The sequence below is a fragment of the Melospiza melodia genome, unplaced genomic scaffold (genome assembly GCF_035770615.1).
Source record: "Melospiza melodia melodia isolate bMelMel2 unplaced genomic scaffold, bMelMel2.pri scaffold_18, whole genome shotgun sequence".
NCBI lineage: Eukaryota > Metazoa > Chordata > Aves > Passeriformes > Passerellidae > Melospiza > Melospiza melodia.
Genome location: NW_026948525.1, coordinates 4,187,240 through 4,203,525, shown reverse-complemented (window position 1 = coordinate 4,203,525; position 16,286 = coordinate 4,187,240).

Genomic DNA, 16,286 nt, shown 5'->3' with positions numbered 1-16,286 from the left:
CCTCTTCTTGCCAATTTTGAGTAACTTAAAATTGATCAAGCTAAGAGTTTGTGAAGGTGAAGGGGCCAAGTTAAAGCTTTGAGAAGTGTTTTGTGTTGATTGAATGTCATATTAAACCTTTTCCCAAGGTTTCTCTGATATTCTAAATTTTCCAGTAAAAGCTGTTTTGTTGTTTTGAGCTCCTAAGAATCTTTTGTTGGTATTTCTCCAGTGAGTCCAACTCAGAGTACGCAAAGAATTGTAATAATTTTTAAATTTCTCCTTGAGAGAATTGTTTGGGGCATGGGAGTCAGGGCTTGTCTGTCCTGCTTGGCACAGCCCAGGCAGGGCTTTCCCAGCCACATTCCACACTCCATTTCCCAGCTGGAGCTCCTGGTGCCTCTGAGTTGTGCTGCCCCAGCCCCAGGGACGCTCTCCTTGTCTGCCCATTCCCTCACGGTCTCTGGATATGGATGGCCTCAGTGGGGGCTGCTGACATCCTCAGCACCTTGGAGGCTGCTGCTGAATTTTCCTGCTGCAGAGGCTTGTTCAGCCTTCAGCTCCTCAGTGCAGGAATTCAGTGTCCCAGGGCTCATTAGCATTCAGAACACCTTAACAAGCCAAGCCTCAGGGGAAAATTCGATTTAAGTGTTCAAATCTTTTGCGGTTAATTTGACAGATTTCAGTAGTGTATTCACAGTGAATGCATTATATTTAAAAATACAGTGAGAAAATATTTTTTACATCCTGTATAGGATTTTTTCCTGTTCATAAATCGATCTTTACAGTCTCCAATTGACACTGAATCCAAGTACCTCTTCATACAATTGGAATAGATATGGAAATCAAGACCCTCCATGGCTGACAATCAATCAGACCCTGTCCCTACCCCCACCCCACCATTTCCCCCATCCAAGCCCTGGCACTCAGAGCAGCCTTGTGCAAATCTGAGCTCCCTCCAGCCAAGGCTGCACCTGCAGCTTTCAGCTCCTTGGCTCCAACTCCCACCTGCTTTCCTTGGAGAAGGAGCTGCCCAAGAAACAGAGGGATGTTCATTTATTGTCAGCCAACAAAGCCAAGGCAAGGCACAACTCCATCAAAGGCAAAAGTCGTTTCTCTGCTGGATATTAAATCCACTTTCCACAGCAGGCAGCCTCAGAGCAATGGAAAACACCTTCTGTGCCCAGCACAGATCCCAACAGATCCTCCCGTGCAAACCCTCCCTGCCCCGATTCTGCCCAGATTTGCTCGTTGCACACATGAGTCACACACTGAAGTCAGGAGCTCCCTCCATGCCCAGAGGGAGGAAAAGAGAGAAAGGGGATGAAGAGCTCTCCTGTGCAGAGCCAAGGTCCAAGTGCAGCCCCTGCAGTGGGAACCACAACCCATCAGGTTTGTGTCCTTTGGGCTCAGGGACTGGTGACACTCAGAGGCACAGAAAGGTTTCTTGCCAAAAAAAACAATTTGAACATTTGAACAGCTTAATAACCATCACAGCTCTTCCCTCAGCTCTCTGTGATGTGTCAGCAGCATCGGAAATGTGCCCCGTCCCCCAGGGATTTCTGTACATGAACAGTTTTAGACAAAGTCATAAGGTAGTTCTGTGATAGATAAAAACACAATTAAAAGGATATTTATTATATATTTATTTGAACTTCAGAAATATTGAGGAATTTCTTCCAGCTCAAAGCATGAAGCCAGTCAGTTGAGAGGCACTTGAATGACCAGAGAGCATCTAGAGGAGGAAATCAGAGAGCAGTAGAAGTACATAGAACCACCTGCTGTAATAGAAGAGATGTCCTTAGACATGGCCATTTCAACAGAAGAGCTGAAAACACCTGAAGGAAAATGGAGAGGAAGTAATAAACAAAATATTGGTCACACCAGAAGAAGACAAGATCAGTATTTTTCCTCCTGCCATCTGTACACCTCCAGGAAATTCCTGTTCCTGATGGGAAAACTGTGCCATTTCTTAACAGTACTTAAATGACCCAGATAATAAAGATTTGCTTGTATATTATGAAACTAACAGGTAATAAAAGCTGTGCCCTTATTCAGGTTGACATAAGTTATGTGCCCATGAAGAGCCAGTGCCACTTATGCCCTGAGGTGCCCAGCTGGGATTGGATCACTCAGAGAGCACTTGAGGGAGAACAGAGCACCTTGCAAGCTGCAGGTCCCTGACAGCCCTGCAGGGCTCCTGTCCCATCAACATCTGCTCTGCTTCAGTCTGAAACAGGTCCCAGCATGGTGACAGGATCATCAGAGAGCTGAGGTGTGTGCTGGAATTCAATGCCCTGCCTATCCCGCAGCAGCCCTGCATTTCCCTCCGGCAGCCTTGGTCTCCAGCACAGCCATGGAGGCTCTTTGGGCTCTGGACTGTTCCTGCAGCCCCCAAGGGCAGCTGAGCTCTGCCTTTGGCACAGTCAGGCCTGGCCAGTGCAGGCCATGCTCAGCAATTGCTTGTGTGTGCCTGGCCTTGCTGTCAGCCCCGGCAGCGGCTGCGTGGCTCCTTTGTGGCCCTGTGCTGGCCCAGCCATGGTGGCCCAGCCCCTGTGCAGGCCCAGCCCAGGCCAGGAGCATTGTGGATGGGAACGGCCCCTGTGCCATGGTGCCCACAGCAGCCTTGGGGCTCTGTGCCCCATGGCCTCCCTGCTGGGCAGCCTCTGCCAGCTCCTGCAGAGCTCATGGCACCTGTGGGGCTGCACAGACAGCCCTGCCCCGGGCTCTGCCGGCCTCTGGGCCAGCAGAGAGGCAGCCAGGGCCAGCCATGGCCAGGAACAGGCCCTGAGCCCAACAGGAGGATGGAGCTGGGTCACAGCCAAACTCAGCCCAGGCCAAAGCTGGGCTCAGCAGCCAGGACTGCCAATGCATGGGAACAGAGGCTGGTGCTGACAAATGTCCTGGGCCCCCTCCCTGCTCTGTCCGTGCCACCAAGGGCACAGAGCAGCCTCCTCTCTGGGCCACTTGCTTGTTTGCAATGCCTTGCAACAGGCACTGGCCCTGCCCCACAAGGCCTGGCCTGAGTCCTGCCCCTGCACGCTCACCCAGGCTGAGATGGACACTGATGGTTTCTGGGCCAGGCTCTCTGAGCCCAGCCCAGCTCCCTGCAAGCTCTGCCAGCTGCCCTGAGCTCTGGACAGCACCAAGGGCCTCTCCCCAGCCCAGCCCAGCTGGCTCTGGCCCCACAGCTCTGCTCTGGCCAGGCTGCTCTGGGCACTGCCCCACAGCCTCAGCCCCTGGCAAGGGCACAGCAGCAGCTGCAGCTGCCACAGGACTCAGCCCCAGCCATGGGGGAAGGTGCTTGGCCAAGGCCAAAGGAGGCTCCCTGGCTGCCCTGCTCCCCTCGGGCTGAGGTGCTGAGAGCTCTGCAGCCCCTGCTGCCATCCCATCTGCCCAGGGCAGCACAAGAGCCCTGGCCTTGTGAGGGGGGCCTTGTGAGCCCGGCCTTGTGAGGGCGCCCTCAAGAGCTGCTCCTGCTCCAGGCCCAGGGCCCACGCCAAACTGGGGCAGCCACAAAGCTGTGCCCATTTCTGTTCATTGCTGCTCTGATGGGGATGGATCCTCAGCCACTTGGAGGTTGCTGATGAATTTTACTCCTCCAGAGGCCTCTTCTTTCTTGAGCTACTCAGTTGAGGAATTCAGTGAAAAAGGCTATTAAACATTTGTTTAAAACATTTAAACAAGAAAACCCCGTGGGAAAATTTTAAGTTTTCAATTGTTCTGTGGTTAATTAGTCAGATTTCAGACGTGTATTTAAAGTGAATATGGTATATTGAAAACTAAGCAGAGAGAACTGGTTTTGTCCAGTTTTCTTTTCTTGTTTATAGATTGGTATCAGCAATGTCCAGTTGATATTGACCCCTAACCCCTTCAAATGCAGTCTGAACAGATATGAAAATCAAGACCCTTCGTGGCTGACAATCAATCACACTTTGTTCCCACCCCCACCCCGCCATTTCCCTCACCCAACTCCTGGCACTCAGAGCAGCTGAGGAATGGAGTCACATCCAGGGGTGTCCCCATGGCTCAGGATTGGGGCCAGGTCAGTGAAATCTCTTTATTGCTGATCTGGATGAGGCCATCGAGGGCACCCTCAGTCAGTTCCCAGGTGAGCCCAAGCTGGGTGGGGGTGTGGCTGTGCTGGAAGGCAGGAAGCTCTGTAGAGGGATATGGACAGGCTGGAGCCATCCATGGGCCCAGGACAGGTGGATGAAGTTCACCAAGGCCAGCGGACAAGCCCTGCCCTGGGCTCACAACCAGGCTCCAAATCCCTGGCTGTGCCCTGCCCCGATCCCCACAGCCTGTCCTGTTTCCTTCATCCCTGCATTGCCAGGGACTTTCTGGGACAAGGGAGCTCTGCTCTGAATATGGAGGGAGGTGCAAATGCCACCATTGGAGTGGGAACCACAACTCATCAAGTTTGTGTCCTTTGGGGGTCAGGAACTGGTGAGACTCAGAGGCACACAAAGTTTCTGTTCATGGCCAACAGACCACAGCTGAACAGGACACAATTTAATAACAATCATGCTCTTCCCTGAGCTATGTGCAATGTCCCAGCAGTGTCTGATGTTCAATATCCACAAGTGATTTCCATACTAAAATTAATTTCAGACAAACGGCGTTTTGTGATAGGTATAAACACAATTAAGTTCTTGTATCAGGATGCTCCTTCTGGAGTGTGGGGAAAATGGCTCCAACAATTCCTGATTTGCAAAGCTGTCAGTGGTGGATGGAGAAGGGAGTCAGGCTGCTTTTGGTGTTGAGGAAATTCTGAAAGCAGCCTGACTCATTTCATCTCCTCATGCCCTGGGTGATCTCCCCTCTTTCCCCTTCCACCCATCAGATTTTCTCTCCCACCAGCCCCCTGTGAAGAGCCTGGCTGTGTGTTCTGCATCCCCTCCTGGCTGGCACTGCCAGGCTGGGATGAGGAGCCCCTCAGCCTTCCCTGCTCCAGGCTGGACCAGCCCAGCTCCCTCAGCCTCTGCTCACAGCCCAAGGGCTCCAGCCCCACCTTGGAGGCCCTTCCCAGACCCTGCTCCAGCTGCCAGACATCTTTCCTGCCCTGGGGACCCAACCCAGGCCACAGTGATCTGGATAATCCCCGTCCTTGATGTCCTGGTCACACAGCCCTGGTCCCTTGTCCCCATGTCAGGCTCTGGGTGGATCCTGTGGAACATCCTTTGGTGGAGGCTGTGGCTCCAGGTGGGCCGGGGGGATCCCGGGGGACAGGGACCCTGCTGGGCATGAACAGCATTGGAGTTGTTGGGAGAAACTGTGAGGGGGAGCTGGGGCAGAGTGACCAACCCAGTGATCTCATACAGCCCCCCCTGGGATGTCACACAGCCCCCCTCTGAGATCACAGCCTTCTCTGGGATGTCACAGAGCGCCTCTGTGATGTCACAGCCTGCTCTGTGATGTCACAGACGCCCTCTGATGTCACAGAGCTGCTCTCTGATGTCATACCAGAGTCTGTGATGTCATTGTATGCACTGTGATGTCAGACCTCTGCCCTGTGATGTCACAACCTTCTCTGTGATGTCACAGACCATTCTCTAATGTCACACAGCCCTTCTGGGTTGTCACAGTCTGCCCTGTTATGTCACAGCCCACTCTGTGACCTCATGTTACCAGATGATAAATTGTCTCCACCAGCTGAGCTCACACCTGGAGCTTGTTCTCCACAACCCCAGGCCTGTGGAAACCACACAATACCCATTGTGTGAGAAGGGGAACTGGAAGTTCACCAGCCTCAGTGTCCTGCAGCTCAGCCAGGAACCCACTGGAACATTGGGGTCTACGACCACCAGGGACCACCAGAGAGACCTCCAGGAGAACAGGGGAGAGGAAATACATTAATGATTTGGGGAAAATGATTATCAGATCATAAATATAATATAATATAATATAATATAATATAATATAATATAATATAATATAATATAATATAATATAATATAATATAATATAATATAAATATTATATTTCATATATAAATATTATATATCAGATCAGATGTATATTTAGTCTGGGAAAATTAATGAATATGTATACAAAATACAGAATATAAGCAGAAACTTTCCTTTACTCAGCCTGCAGGGCTTTGGGAGGAGCTGTCCCCCATGCATGCCCCTGAATAAATAATGCTGCTTTTTAATGCTGCATTGGTGTTAAGGAGTTTTCTATTTTACTGAATTTTTGGTAACACTCCCACTGCCAAGGAAAGCTCTGTCTGCTGCTGTTCACAAACAGAGAAGGACGGGTGGCAGATGTGGGGCTCGGAGGCTGCCTGGGGCACAGTGACCATGAAGTAATCAAGTTTTCAATGTTCTGTGAAAGAAGGAGGGGCAGCAACAAAACTTCTACACTGGAATTAGGAAGGGCAGACTTTGGCCTATTTGGGATGCAGATTTGGGGAGTAATGAATCAGGCACTGATTTTTTTTTAAGGAAAACATCCCTTAAAAACAAAGGGGTCCAGGAAGGATGGACACATTTCAAGAAAGTAATCATAAGGTGGAAGGAGCAGGCTCTCCCAGTGTGGCAAAAGATGAGCTAGTGAGGAAAATGACTGGCCTGGCTGGGCGTGGAGATTTTGTGGGAACTCAAGGGTAACAAGAGGTGCATCAACTTTGGACAGAAGGTCAAGCAGCTTAGGAAATGTTTAAGGATGTTGTAAAGTCGTGCAGAAAAAAAAACTTAAGAGGTGAAAGCTCAATTAGAGTTTAACTTGACCACTTCTCTGAAAAAAAAATAGACAATGTTTCCACAATTAAATTAATAGCAAAACATGGGATTAGGAGAACCTCTACTCTTTATTGGATGCAGTGAGGAATATAGTAACTAAAGATAAGGAGAAGGCAGAGCTACTTAACATCTTGTTTCTCTCAATTTTCAATATTAGGACAGGCTGTCCTAAGAACAAGTGTTCTCCTGAGCTGGTAGATGGGCACAGGGAGCAGAACAGCCCTTGTAATCCGGGAGGAAGCAGTTGGTGACCTGCTGAGCCACTCAGATGCTCACAGGTGTCTCTGGGAGCAGATGGGATCCATCCTAGGGGGATGAGGGAGCTGTGGATGAACTCCCCAAGCTGCTCTCCATCATTTACCATCAGTGCTGGCTCAGCAGGGAGGTCCCAGAGGACTGGAGGTGCCAATGTGAGCCCATCCCCAAGAAGGGCTGGAAGGAGGAGCTGGGGAACTCCAGGCCGGTCAGCCTGACCTGGGTGCCCAGCAAGGTTATGGAACAGATCACCCTGAGTGCCTTCCCAGGGCACCCACAGGATGGCCGAGGGGTCAGAGCCAGCCAGCGTGGATTTCAATGTCTGCACTGATGATCTGCATGAGGGGACTGAGTCCAGCATCAGCAAATTTGCAGATGACACCAAGCTGGGTGTGAGTGTGGATGTGCTGGAGGGAAGGAGGGCTCTGTAGAGGGACCTGGACAGGCTGGATCCAGGGCCCAAACCCAACAAGGTGAGGTTGAACAAGTCCAAGTGCAGGGACCTGCATGTTGGCCACAACAACCCCTGAAGCACTACAGGCTGGGGACAGAGTGGCCGGACAGCAGCCAGGCAGAAAGGGACCTGCAGGGACTGATGAACAGCAGGCTGGACATGAACCAGCAGTGTGCCCAGGTGGCCAAGTAGGCCAATGGCTCCTGGCCTGGATCAGGAATGGTGTGGCCAGCAGGAGCAGGGCAGGGATTCTTCCCCTGTGCTCAGGACTGCTTGGGCAGCACCTCAAGTGCTGTTTGCAGTGCTGGGCCCCCAATTTAGGAAGGACATGGAGGGGCTGGAGTGTGTCCAGAGAAGGACAACAAGGCTGGGGAGGGGTCTGGAGCACAAGAGCTGTGAGGAGTGGCTGAAGGAGCTGAGGTTGTTTATCCTGGAGGAGGCTCAGGGGAGACAAGGCGGTGTCAGGGCACAGGGTGGACTTGATGATCCCCATGGCCTGTTCCACCCTTGCTGATTCTGGGATTCTCTGAAACCACCCTTGGAGCAGTTGCAGGAGGAGCCCTGGGCCTCCTCTTCAGAAGCTCCAGCAGCCCAGGTCCCTCAGCTTCTCCTGCCATCCCCAAAGCCCATCCTGTCAGTCCTGCAGAGCCTCTGCAGCTCCTCCTCACTGCCCAGAACAGGGAGCTCCAGAGCCAGACACAGCAGCCCAGATGTGCCCCCCTGGCCTGGGGTGCCTCTGGCAAGGGAGCAGCACAAGGCACTGCAGGAGCCTGCAGACAATTCCTGCAGAACTTGTAGGATGATCCTACTGCCCAAGGGACGTTCCCATATATAGTATAGGTGGCTTTTGAGTCCTAGTAAAATATCTGTGTTGTACTTCAATATATGTATATAGGCCTTGCCCAGGTAAGCCCCAGTTGTTCTTGATGGGTTGCAGCTGTGATTCATTGGGCTGCAGCTGTGGCTAGTGAAGTTAACTGGGATAAAAGGGGGTGGGTTGGCCAGTCAGGGAGAGCCTTGTGGGTGCCCTGACTAAGAAGGACAAACATGCAGAAGGGGGAGTCTCTGCTGTGTAGGTCTTTAGCTATACGAAAACACTGAGGAGAGGAGGTATGGGACTTGAGAAATATGGGACTTTAGAAACAGTATGGGACTCTAGAAATATAATAACACCACCCATGGGGCCAAGTCAGGAACTGCAATGGGGAGTGAGGCCAGAGAGGAAAGGGCAAATAGGGATGGGCTGTTTGCAGGGGAGGGAACAGGGGTGGGCAATGGGAAGACGTTTGTATCAGGAAGAGGAAAGAAAGCAAAGGTGAAGCCAAGGAAATGCTCAGGGCAGTTTGGGGGTGGCTGCCAGGCAGCCCTGGCTCTGAGCAACAGCGCCTGCAGTGGGACAGGAAACTCCCAGCTGATGGGAACAAACTTTCTGGCTGACTGCAGAGGCCAGGACAAAGCTGAGTGGTTTCCCTGCCATCCCCCAGCCCTTGCTGGCCCCAGGGGCTGATGGCATTTGTGCTCCCTCAGGTTCACGTCCCCACACCAACAGCATGGGGGTGCTCCTGCCTGCTGTGTGCAATGCAAACAGGGGCTGCTGAGCCAGTGCTGCCGTGTCTGTGCCTGCAAGGCTGGGTCACCTGTGTGAACTGGGGGAGAGGCCAGGGCTGCAGAGGGAGGATGATGTTGGCAGCTCCATGGGGATGCTCTGGGACACTGGCCTGGGCTGTGCAGCGCACTGGGGATGGATGAGCCCCTGCTCTGCTGCTCCTTCCCATCTGCCCCAGGGCCCTTGCAGAGCACCAGCTGCTGCTGCCCTCAGCTGCCATGGCAACCCTCAGGACAAAGCAGTGCCAGGGCTGTTCCAGGTACAATTGCAGTGACACTCGTTGGTGCCACCAGGTGCCGTGGGATGCATTCCTTGGTTTGGTGCCATGGCAACCAATGCCTGGCCCCCTTGTGATGGTTGGTGGCCATGGAAAGCTGCCCTGGGCCCTGTGCTCAGGGCTGGTGTCAGTGCCCAGAGCCAGAGGGGATCCCTTGCTGGGGACTGTGCCATGGCCACCTGCCCTGTGCCGCGCTGGCCGCTCTGGCACCAGGAACCAGCAGCCAACGGCACTGCCAGGGCCAAAGGCCAGGTCAGCCAGACAGAAAGGGGCAGGGCTGGGCACTGTTTCCATGGCAACCGGCACTGGGGGGACACCTGGGTCACCTGGCCTGGCAGTTTCCATGGAAACCCCTGTCAGGGACTGAGGGCACAGCCCCTGGCACTGAGACACTGCTGGGCCGGGTGCTGAGCACAGGGCTGAGCACGCAGAGATGGTTTCGTTCTTGCTGAGCTGCAGCACAGCCAAGGCCTGTCCTGCCCCTCGTCCAGCCACGCTGGGGAGGGGCTGGGGCGGCGGGGGAGCTGGGCAGGGGACACAGCCAGGACAGGGGACCCCAACTGACCCCGGGCATACCCCAGACCAGAGCACATCATGCTCAGGGTGTGAAGGGGGGAACAAAGAGGAAGGGGGGAATTTTGGAGGGAGAGCTTTTGCCTTCCCAGGGAACACTTGGGCAAGAAGGGGCCCTGTTTCACCAGGGCCCGGGGTCACTACCAAAGACACAGACACCAACTGAAGGAATTGTGTCATTTATATCATGCAGAGCTGCCAAGATTTACAAAAGGATAAGCTCAGCAAAGCACATCATCATTAGCAAAGAATTACAAAGGAAGCTCAGCAATCCATCATAACTCATCATTACATTTTGATGACCAATCCCTTGATGAAACACCAGAGGTGTTTGTGGCAGACAAAGATTCTGGCTGACTATCAAGGTACACCTTACAGACATCAGGAGTACTTTAGTGACACCGTTCTTCATTTTTTTTTCTCAATCTCATTCGAGTTAGGAACAAGAATTCTGTTGTCCATGGAGCTGGCACCTTTTTAATTCCAGAATAATGCCCCCAGGCCCTTTGCTGTTCAGCTTTACCACGCTGTCTGTGGCTGACAAGGCTTGGGGGGCCCTTTCCCCTCTGGCTGGAAGGGGCCGGGTCCCAGTGCCTGAGAGACACCCAGGCTCCTGGATGGAATTCCTGTGCAAGTCCCTCAGTGTCACAGCAGCCTTCACATGGAACCCCGTGGATCAGAGCATTTTCCACAGAGGGCCGTGGGGCAAACAGGGAGATCTGGTCTGGCAGGATGTGTAAAACAATATCCTGGCAGATCTACTTGTTCTCACACAGAATTCCTGGCTGCAGGGACACATTCCCTTTGTTCCTGCCCAGGGTTCAGGACTCAAGGAGTTGTCTTTCCTAGGAGCTGCTCCTTCAGCTGCCTTGGGAGGGCCTTTTGGCCTCTGGACCCACACTCTGGCTCCATTATTAGGACTGCTGCACCCAAGCCCTTTATTTGCACAAACAGTGGTGATTGGAGGTGGATCTCCTTTTTTCACAATCATTCCTAAAAATGCAGTATCAATAATTGTACTACCCTGTCACAGGGTTGACTAATCCAATCCTGGTCACTATTGTTTACAGAATTACTGCAATTTCTCCTTGATATTCTGCATCAATTCCTCCTGCCATGACAGGAACACTTTGCAAGGCCAAGCTCCAAGGGAGCAGTTACCAAAGCAAAGTGTCCTGGAGGAATCTGAATTCCTGTTTCAGTATTGATAGCTCTCACTTGCTTTGAATTTCTCCTCATTAATTCCAATGCATGAAGGCCCAGCCCTGCAGCCTCTGGGCTGGCCCTGCCAGGGGCCATCACAGCCAGAACAATTTCCCAGGCAGCCCAAGTCTCACTGCCCATGGTTGGATTTGCAAATTGGGGGCAGCTGTGCACAGCCAGGGGGTTTCCATTTCCCCCGTGGGCCATTGTGAAGGGCATGGAGCACATCTGGGAGATGGGTTCTCCATGGACAAAGGTTCCCATCTCCTCATTTTTTCAACTGCTCTTTTAACAACCCCTTCACCCGTGCAACCAATCCTGCAGCTTGTGCATAATCTGGTACATGAAAAACCCTGCAGGCAAAATCACTGTATTTTTCACAGAAGCAGACAAAGCACTCTGCATCACAGTATCAGCAACCCCTGCAAAAATAGCCAATTTTCTCCCTTTCTCTCTTTTTCATTGTATACAGTCTCAAAAAGGTTGACCACTGACATTAGGGTCCTGGCCAGTCCTGTTCTGTAGGGTATTTAGCGTTACATCCCTGAGCAGCCAAAGATACCAAATTACTACTGTCAGCACTATTTCACATTATTATATAGTTTTATAGATAGATAGAGATATAGAAATATAGATACCGACATAAATAAATTTATATAAAGAGACATATTTAGGTATTATTATACTATAAATACATATATAATTATTATGTATATAGATATTTCATTTGCACAAATGCATATCAGCTCAAGATTAAAACCTTCTTCTCTTGCTCCATGTGGGAGCATTCCAACCATAATTGTTTCTTCTGAAAGTGCTGTTTCCTATGTACTCACAACAAATTCATCTTTGTCTGCCCAAACCCACAAGGTTGTTTCCTTTTCCATGTGCAATTTTTGAATGCATTTGAAGACATCCAGGAGTGCAGCTTCTTTTACCCGACTGCCCCACTGCTCCCACGGGGCTCCAAACTCAGCCCACTCCAGAGCCAGGGAACTCCAGGGAAGGGCTTCCCAACTGGGAATTTCTGATGGCACTGATTCCTCACATTGACATTGAACAAGTGACATTTTGTTGGGATCTGGCCAGACTGTGCCAGTTTTGTTTTACCAGTGGGCAAAGTCAGCACCAAAGCCACAGACTCCAACTGAAGGAATCAGTGTCATTTCCTGCAGTTCAGAGCAGCAAAGAATCACAAAAGGAGCAGCTCAGCAATGCACCCAACCATCCCCACCAAAGATTGCCTGCAGTGATTAAGAAAGATCCAGCAGCATTTACCCTCAGCCTTTACCATCCCCCAGACCCACACAGCAGCTGGGGAAGCTTTCACAGCCAAGCGCTGCAGAGCCACTCCTGGGCACTGGGAATTCCTGCAGGTGCCTCCAGCCCCAGGTGAGGCTCCAACCCCACTGGGAGAGGGCCCAGCTCTGACAGTGCTGAATGAACCAACTGACAGCACTGCTAGTGTGGCAACATCTGCTTTCATCCTCCTCTTGGGTCCCTCCCAAAGCCTGGCCAGGGCTCAAGGAGGAACCGAGGGAGGTGACTTTGACCATGCAGCCCCAAACAAGGCCAGATGTCAGATTTCATGGCCTTGTCTGGCTTCTAAATACACAAAGGTCAATACATGTTTCACTAATGAGTGGCTACATCTATCACAGTGTTAATGACCATGTATATTTCATCAGGGAGCAGATACAAAGATAACCTTTGCTTGGAAGGTTCATCCAGAGGCCACCTTTGGCTCAGGGCCTGCTGTCCAGGCCTCACTCAGGGCTGGTGTCCAGGCCTTGGCACTTCAGGGACATGGTTTAGTGCTGGGCTTGGCACTGCTGGGTGCCCGGCTGCACTGGCTGAGCTCAGAGGGCTTTTCCAACAGAAAGGATTCTGTGATTCCATGATTCTATCCACTGCATTCAGCTGGGGCTATTTTAGCAGCATTCCTTTGCTCCAAAAGTTCCCTCTTGCCCAGCTCCCGTGGCCTGAGGCTTCAGCTCCTTCAGCTCCTGGTGCTGAGCTGCTCATGCTGAACGAGATGACTCGGAGAGAAGAACACAGTCCATGCAATTCCTTCTGGGAACCGGAGAGGGGAGGCTGTGCAAACAGGAGCATTGTTTGCTGTGGCCTCCTCTCTGCCCTTCACGCCTTTCAGCGCTTTGAACCAGCCAAGAGCTTTCTCCAAGAGTGCAATGGAGCAGCTGCTCCTGTTCCCAGGCCTGGCTTTCTCCAGTCTCTGCCCTTGCCTGGTTCTGTCCCTCTTGCTGTGCCCTCTGTTCCCCCAGGGCTCCCTGGCTGCTGCCCAGGACTGTGGCACTGGCACAGATCCAGTGCTCCAGAGCCTCCTTTCTGTGAGCTGCCTGGGCACAGCAGCCTTTTCCATCTGGAAGCTCCCCATGCACAGGGAGTGCCCAGCTCCGTTCCTTGCACAGCCTCCAGGAGCCCAGGGCTGCCATCTCCAGTCCCTGCTGGCACTGGGGGCTCCCAGGTGCCTCAGGCTGCTGTGACACCGCTGCACACGGGAGGCAAGAGGGGCAGGGGCTGTGCTCAAAGTCAGCTCCATCTGCTGCTGCTGCTGCTGCTGCTGCTGCTGCTGCTGTGGGGTCATTTGTGCAGTCCTGTCTGCCCAGAGTCAGGGATCAGATCCTGCCAGTCTCTTCCATCCCTGGCTGCTCAGAATTTGGGCCTTGGAGCCTCAGGTGGCCAAAGGCAGCTGCTGCTGGTCCCTCTGTGTGCCCGTGTTCAGCAGTGCTGCTCCATCAGTCTGTGCCCAGCAACGGGGAAAAGCCTCAGCCCTGCAGGGCCAGGAGCTGCCGGGCTCTGCCTGAGCAGCTCAGCCAGCAGGAAGGGAGCTGCTCCACACGGGAATCAGGAGCAAAGGACATTCCTTCTGTAAGACATGTTTTCTATTGAAAGAAAAAAAAAGAAAAAGTATTAAAAAACTTTATAAAATGTGAAAGATAAAAACAAAACCCAAGTGTGCAGTGAAAAATCTTCTCTAACTTTGATTTAAGAGGTAACTGATCTTTTGAAACAGTACTCAGTTATTTATTTTGTAGATGTGCTGATGGCATGGATCCATCTTACTGACCTCAGCAATCATTATAAAAAGTTTCTGGGGATTGTTTCCAATAGTGTTATTTTAAATTGTGGTCGAAGCAAGAGGAAATTGCTTTGTGCCATTCCAGCTCCAAGCAGGACTGGGAATGGAAACTCTGTCAAAGCCCAAATCCTTTACAAGATGACCTTCCTTCTCAGCCTGGGAATGAGCTGCACATTCCCTTTCAAACTGTCACGGATTTCTTAGAGTCACAAAGTCCCACTGACAGCTTTTGCTCTGGTTTGGCAGTGCAGAAGGGCAATTCTCCATCCACCAGCTCCAGACTGCACTGCCTCAGGAGCACGGCCCACTCACCAGCTTTGGCCCACTCGTGGCACTTCTAGAGGAGGAAGGAAGTGCAATTGCACAATTCCAGCCAATAAAGAAGGAAGAATGGGACAGACAAAACACCCTGTACAGATCCAGGCATTCAGCCGGGACTGTGGAGAGTTTGGGTCCTTGACAATTGGATATGTGTCCCCAGCTGCAATCTCTGGGCCTGCAGCAGGGTCTCACTCACCTGCCAAAGCAGAAAGCTCAGGCGCTGTGCTCGCAATGGGCTCGTCTGATGCAGAGCTGTCAGAGCAATGTGAGGGCAGAGCCAGCCCAGCTGGGCCCAGGGCTGAGCCCAGCAGAGCCCTGGCAGAGCCCAGAGCAGCCTCAGCACCCACAGAGCCCGGCTGCAAGGAGAGAAAGCAGAAAGTGCCCGTCAGCTGAGGGCTCCTGTGCCCTTGTGCCAAGGCCTGCGGTGCCAAGGCCATGCTGGCTGTGCCCAGAGCTGTGCCCAGAGCTGCCCATCCCTGCTGCCTTTGGCACAGAGCAGGAGGGCAGGACATGTGCCCAGCCTGCAGCCAGCCACGGCACATCCAGCCCTCAGCAGCTGCCCAGAGCAGGATGCTCCTGTGCTCGCTGCCAGCTCCCAAAAGCTCTGATCCCACCCTGCCAAGCACACAGGGACCCACCTCACGCCAGCCACAGCTGCAAGAAAAGCTGCTCCCAAACCATGGCCTCAGCCTTCTCCAAGGGCACGGCCCATCCACGCCACAGCTGCTCCCAAGCACTTCCCCATCCACACTGGACCACCTAGAACACTTCCTCTGGAAAAACAAACAACACATTCTTGAAAAGAGATTAGATGCAAAAAGGGAAAACAAGAAAAATGGTAAAAACTCTTATCTCTGTCAGGGCCTTGATGAAGGCCCAACCCCTGCATGCCAAGGAAAAACCCAGCCATGGGTGAGGGAAGCCCACACTTTCTGTCTTCTCCCCTGCACTGTCCCCCAAAATCATGGTGACCCCAAAGCAAACAAGGGCAGTGGAGCAGCCCAAGCCCTTCCTTGCCTGCACAGTAAAGCAGCTGTGCTCAGGTTCTGGAGCCCCACCTCTGCTCCCACCATGGGGGTTCGTTTGTGTCAGGCTGGCTGCCCCAGCCCCAGCCCGGGGCACGGTGGGTGCTGGGGGCTGTTGGCAGGGCCAGGAGCCCACTCCCATTTCGTACCCATCCCAGCCCATCCTCCCAGCCCTGCCAAAAGCATCTGGGCAGCCACTAAAGAATGAGTTGCATCTGCCCCAGCAAAGGGGGAGCCTTTGGTTCCCCGCCACGCTGGGTCATGCCCACATCTGGCAGAATTTCCCCAGATGGGGACTCATCTGCAAATTCCCTGTGGAGTTTGGCTTTGAAGAAGGTGCCAGAATCAAAGTGCATCACCTTCAGCCTCCCGTGTACAGGCTGAGGAAGAGCTTGTCATCCTTGATGTCACCCTCGCTGTCTCCAGCAGCAGCAGCAGCAGCAGCATCCCCACCCGGTACAGCTTCTCCAGGGGCTCCTTCTCCTTCCCTGGGGGCAGACCAGGATCTCAGGGCTCTGCCCAGGGCCCCAGCTGTCAGGGAACCAGGACAAGCAAAATCAGCTGGGATGGCAGCCACCAGTGCTGGGCAGAGCAGCTCAGCTCCAGCACAAGGGCTGTGTGTTCCCATCCCATGACCCCGGTGCAGTGACACAGGCAGCACAAAAAGCTCTGGGTTCCTTTGCTTCTCATTGCCAAGGCACGTGTGCAGCTGGAACTTACCAGAGCTCTGGATCAAAGTGTGCCTGT